This window comes from Monodelphis domestica, chromosome 4 (genome assembly GCF_027887165.1).
Source record: "Monodelphis domestica isolate mMonDom1 chromosome 4, mMonDom1.pri, whole genome shotgun sequence".
NCBI lineage: Eukaryota > Metazoa > Chordata > Mammalia > Didelphimorphia > Didelphidae > Monodelphis > Monodelphis domestica.
This window is the reverse complement of record NC_077230.1, coordinates 131181784-131188055: the sequence shown is the minus strand read 5'-3', so window position 1 is coordinate 131188055 and position 6272 is coordinate 131181784. Positions and strand designations below refer to the sequence as shown.

Below are 6272 nucleotides of genomic sequence, written 5' to 3'. Positions count from 1 at the left end.
TACTCCTACTCTTCCCTAAGGAGGGTATGGAAGAAACCTTGAGGTAATATTATATATGCTTATATTGGACAGCTAGGTAGCTCAGTGGATAGTGCTGGAACTGGAGTATAGGAGGCTTATATTTAAATTCTGCCTAAAATGTACTCTTTGACTACGTGGCTCTGGGCACATCGCTTAATCTCTGGTAGGATTAATCTGCTGGAGAAGGAAATGATAAACCATTCCAGTGTCTTTGCCAAGAAAACTCTGTGGGCAGTATTGGCATGCTAAGATCCACATAGTCATGAGGAGTCAGATACAACTGAACAAAAACAGTAATGATGTTGTATATAGGTTTCACCCCCCCCCCCCAAACCCTTATTTTCCATCTTAGAATTCATACTTTGTATTGGTTTCAAGTCAGAAGAGCTTGGTATGTGCTGGGCAATGGGAGTTAAGTGACTTGTCCAGGATCACTCAGCTAGGAAGTGTTTGCGGCCAAATTGGAGCCTAGGACTTCCCATCTTTGGCTGGACTCTCAATCCACTGAGCCACTTAATTGCCTGCCCCCTATATATAGGCTCTTGGTGACATGGTCCTTTTCTCTGCAATATTTTTCTGCCTTTCTTTACTCCCTTTGTACATTTTCTATTGCTATGCTTCTGTGATTGTAAAATCTGGATATCAGAAATTCTTATAGGATTCAGAGGGTTGGAGCGGGAGGGGGGGGCACTTCAGGGTTTTTCTGATTTTCTGGCAACTCACTCCTACCCAGGAACCATGGGAAAATTTCATGAAATCTGCCCAGTGGCTTGCAATGAACTTTACTTTCAAAAAAAGAGTCCACAAAACTCAAAGAACAACTAGCCTATTTAGTTTATTTGTGGTCATAGAAAAGAAATATTTCAAGGACAATAGAAGTACCTTTCTATGAGTCACTTTTTTCGAGATCTGTACTGCACAGCCTCAGTCACTCTCAGCCATGCCCAGGTAGGGCTCCCAGCAGTTGTTGCTTCTAGAATCTGGTATGGTTTACCCATGCTATTTGCTGCCAAAGTTCTCCTCAGCCTTAGCATAAGACTTTTCTCATTCCTCCTTGCTAGTCTCATTAAAGTTTCCTCTGGCCTTTTTATCCTGCCTCTATTGCTCCCAGAAGACATTGTTCAATGTTACTCTGAGATGCCACTTCCCACCATAGTTCCCATCATGGTTCTTTCATTGTTTTGCTCTTTCTGAAGTTAGAGACACTAAATTTATATAAGGATCTCTGCCCTGGATATTGATTTAGAAAACCACAGATTAAAATGATCTAGTTTATATTGTATTTTAATTTATTTTGTTACTACTTCCAAATTACATTTTAATCTGGTTCAGACCACACTTGGAGTAGGTGTAGACTTCATGTTTGATTCCCCTTGTTTCTTAGTAGTTTCTTCTGTTAAAATAGCATTTATATTGCACTCAGCTTTGTAAAACTCTTTACAGATATTCTAGGTGAAGCTTTGCCTCAGAGGCCTGTCCTGGAGCTGAAAGAGGATACTCTAGAGCTCTCTTGTCTTTAGTGGAGAAACTTTACCTTTCTGGGTCCTGTTCTAATTCAGTAACAAAGGAGGGAGGTACTCTCCTTAACTTTTTCCTTTGCGCACGTTCCTATCAACTTCTTTCTTCATGCAAACTTGTCCAATTCTCTGGAACACATAGTCCTTCTCCTCTGCCAAGCTGGTCTCCATCAGCAACACTAGGTTGGATTAGGATTACTTTGTAGTCCTAGATGCCCATCTGTGGGAGGTCCTGAAATGAATACAATAAGTCACATCTGTGAGAGAGGAGGAGGAGGCATAGAGTACTGAGAACTAATCCCCACCCAACCAAGTGCTTGGCTCTCCCCCAGCATTCTCCAACCCTGGGAATAAAGAAGAGGAAAGTAGCTTCAGTATAGCAGAGCACTCAACCCTGCTCCTCCAACTCTGTTTTTATTTAGCTATATTCTACTCTCTGTGACCCCATTTTGGGGTTTTCTTGGCAAAGATACTGGAGTGGCTTGACATTTCCTTTTGCAGCTCATTTTACAGATGAGGCAACTGAGACAAACAGGGTTAAGTGACATGTTTAGGGTCACACAACTGGTAAATGTCTGAGGCCAGATTTGTACTCAGGAAAATGAGTCTTTTTTGACTCCAGACTCAGCCCTCTATCCACTGTGTCACCTAGCTGGCCACTCCACTTGTACCTTGGGCTCAATATGCTCCAGTTGGGACTAAATGAACTCAAGATTATTCAGGGATGCTTTGCCATCCCTCCCCCCCTTCCCCCGCCCCCTTCCTCAGATTTAGGGTAGGAATGAGTAAAGCACAAACTTGTTATTATGCATCAAAGAAGAGAACGATTTTTATAGTCCTTCCTTGATTCTGGCTCTTTTCTCTGTCCTTTCCACATCCTTGACAAAAAGTCACATCCTCTTTCCTCTGTGTGTGTGTGTGAGTGTGTGTGTGTGTGTGTGTGTGTGTGTGTGTGTGTGTGTGTGTGCAGGAAAAAGCTATACACTTCTAAGGGAGAGGACATGTGGCACCATTGAGTAAGAGCTCCCTTGAGTGTTGCAATATTTAGTTTAATCCATCGTGAATTTACCAAGTGCCTGCCCCATGAAGTTTGAAAGGACTGGGTCCCTGCCCTCCAGGAGATTACATTTTAATGGCTTTACCAGTGCCATACTGCATGGCCTTCTGGAGCCTGTCAGCTGGGTGATGTTCTCTTGCACTAAACCCATAACATTTCTCTAACACGTTATTTTTCCAAACAGTAGATTTCAGCTTGCTCTAGATAAATAATTTGACAATATCCTCATGTTAAGGGGGAGGGAAGCCGGCATCTCCTTTGAGATGTTAAATGAACTATTTTCAAAGTTCCTTTGCTATGTATGTGATGTTAATTACAGTGTATTTATAGTTGTTGCTATAAGTTCTTGCTAAAAGGCAGTTGAATCATTTAAGAAGTAACGCTTTAACGAGGATCTGCTAAGGTGTTTGGACGTCAAAGCTGTCAGCAGGCGGTCGTGCCTGTATTCTTTCTCTTCTTTCATAGAGAGCCCGCAGGGATTTCTGGGTTCTTTTGGTAAACAGAGAAATCTAAATGCTCCACATTAACTGGAACTCAATTATTGTGTTGCCTGTCCTGAGACCACACATTCAAATTTGTTGGCGACTTTATTTTTTATCAGCGTTCCACACCCGAGAAACCAGGCTCTCAAATCTGATTCAACCTCGATACGAAATTTCCTCCTGGACAACCTTGGTTTTAGTGTGGGGACACAGCTCCCCCACAGGATGCCCAGAGAGGTTCCAATAACCCTTGCTAAGGAGAGAGCCTTAGAAGATGGCGAGACCCGCTTTCTGAGACATCTTTTTGGTGCCACCCAGTGGTCAATTTAGTGAATCACAGGTGCTAACGTGACTTTAAGATAACCCTCATTGAAACCTAAAAACTTCTTTCTGTCTTTGTCTCTCTTTGCCTCTGCCTCTTTCTGCCTTTGTCCATGTGTCTCAGTATCTCTCTCTGATCTTATCCCCTCTGTCAATCATACAAAAGTCTTTATTGCAGTCTTGTTTATCATAAAAGTTTTTTTTTTTTAATAAAAGTTGGAATTCACCCGGTCTTGAAGGGAGTAAGCCGAGACACTTTTAAAAGAAACTCAGTAGCCATTAAGCAACAGCCAAGAAAAGCTCATCTACAAAGGTTCTCTAGGACAATTCAGATTTGTCACCCCAATAATTAAAAAAATCAATCAAACTCTTTAATTTCAGATGACCTATTATTCAATCACTTAAATGTTGTTTTCCAACTATTTGCAAGGAGCTCTGTATCTGTTATATGTTATATGTTGTAGGTGCTCTGTATGTGTTAGGCTGGGGTAGGAGAAATGAAATAAGATGGAGAAATAAGATTTTTAAACAGGAGAGGTTTCACTTAAACGCTAGGTAGAGAGATAAGGCATATATGTATATATATATATATATACACACAGAAAAATTACTAATAATATAAGACTAAAAATGCTCATCGGGATGGACAAAAATGCTTATTTCAATTCAAGACAACAAGCATTTATTAAGTGCCTACTATGTGGTAGGCATTGAACAAGGTGCTGAGGATACACCTAATGAAAAATTTCTTGTCCTTGATGTTTACGTGCTATTAGAGCTTGGGGGGAATCCAAAGGAAAGAGAGATAGATCACTTAGGACTGGTACAATCAGGAAAGATTTCATGGAGAAGGCAGAAAAGAGTCTTGTTTTGAAGAATGAATAGAAGACTTTCTGGATGGATGTGGAGTTAGTGGTGGGGTTGGGAAGTACAAAGTATGTTTACGAATCAGTTTGATTGGAGCCCTGTGTTTTCAGAACCTAAAGAAGTCACTTTTAAACTTTCTATAAAAATGCAACTCAACTACTTTGTCACCTTGGCATTTATTTTCTCCTCTAAGCTAACTGCTTTGAGCTTGCAGATTGTTTTTAGCAGTTACTTCCCTTGAGCCCACTTTTTTGTAACTTCTCAGACTTCCCCAATTTAGTTTTCCTTTCTTTATTTTCCTGCATGTATATTCCATACCACTAAATGCCTGCTAGCACTTCCACAGGCGCTTCAAACTTAATATGTCCAAAAACAGAACTCATCTTCCTTTCTAATCATGTCCTCCTCCAAACTTTCTCATTTCTCTCAGGATATCCATAGACTTCTACTCATCCATATTCTCAAATTCAGTCATCCTCAACTATCTCCACGTGTCCTATATATCCTTTTTTCTCCATTAGTTTAGGTTCACATCACCTTTTATTTGGATTATTAAAAAAATCAACCTTTTAAATTATTTAAGCTTCCCCCCCCCCCTTCCTTCCCTCTGTAAATGAAGATATTTGGGCAAAAAAAAAAATGGATCTGCAAAGCAAAGGAGCTCAGAACTTTTGGAACACAAATCATCGGGGTGGGGGGTGGGGGGGGTGGGGGGAGACTGTTCCAATGGAACCTTGAAGGAAGCAGTTAGGAGGTTCCAGCTGCCAGAGACTTCATTCTTGGCTGTTTCTGCCTGAAGGTGGAAGATAGATCTCTTTCATCCCTTCTCTGGCCATTGCCTTTTACCTATACTGTCAGCTGAAGATATATTTGGTTTTGTCCAGAAGAGACTTGTCAACAGTGCTGTTAATATCTACCCTTAGGGGAAGATAATTTTGTTTTCTGAATTAACTTTATTTCAAAGCCTTCAATCAACAAGATAACTTGGAAATTAGGGAGACCTTAATTTCCCTCTTTCCCCCAAACCCCTTCTTACCCTTCTCCCCAAAGAATAAAAGATCCTTTAGTTAAAGTACTAGTTGTGGGATTTGGTTACTAGTGGGAAAATTTTCAACTTACCATCTGTGAGATCTTTATCCAGACAGTTGGGAAGAAAGAAATAGGAAGTAGTGTAGGGGAGGGGCTCAAGATTCAGTCTCTTTCTTTGGCTTACTTCCTGGTGCAACTTCTCTAAAATTCCCCTCACTATAATTCACTAAATTTCCATAGCTACTACAATTCCCTCATTTTCCTTCCTTTCTTCCTTCCTTCCTTCCTTCCTTCCTTCCTTCCTTCCTTCCTTCCTTCCTTCCTTCCTTCCTTCCTTCCTTCCTCCCTTCCTTCCTCTTTCCTTCCTTCCTTCCTCTTTCTTTCCTTCTTTCCTTCCTTCCTTCCTTCCTTCCTTCCTTCCTTCCTTCCTTCCTTCCTTCCTTCCTTCCTTCCTTCCTTCCTTCCTTCCTTCCTTCCTTCCTTCCTTCCTTCCTTCCTTTCTTCCTTCCTTCCTTCCTTCCTTCCTTCCTTCCTTCCTTCCTTCCTTCCTTCCTTCCTTCCTTCCTTCCTTCCTTCCTTCCTTCCTTCCTTCCTTCCTTCCTTCCTATTTTTATATTAATTATACCTATTCTTTAGCTACTAAAACTCTATTACTTAGTTACTTAGGTAACTATCACATAATTACACAGTTACTTTTATATCAAAATTAACTCATCCCACCAACCAACACCAAGCAGGTCTTCCATTGTAACAAGAAAAACAGTTGAGCAAAACCAACATAATGATGACATCTGACAAACTATTTAATATCTATCAACTGGAGTCCTCCACCTCAGCAATGAAAAGAACAAGGTCTTTTTCATTATCTTTTTCCCAAGGCCATGATTGTCCAGTATAGTCCCATGACCTTTATTTCCTTGTTAGGATACTTTTCATTTATATTATTATAACACTGTTTTCGCATGGCCTGTTACAATA

General features: G+C 40.6%; 1 long non-coding RNA gene across 1 annotated transcript; it reads right to left on the bottom strand.

The window, feature by feature from the left end:
- Nucleotides 1–839: 839 nt before the first annotated feature.
- On the bottom strand, nt 840–5725 carry LOC103093991 (uncharacterized). Its single transcript, XR_467389.3, has 2 exons — nt 5385–5725; nt 840–1770 (listed from the first exon to the last, which is right to left on the bottom strand). It is a non-coding gene; the product is annotated as an uncharacterized LOC103093991 (long non-coding RNA).
- Between the last annotated feature and the right edge of the window lie 547 nt (nt 5726–6272).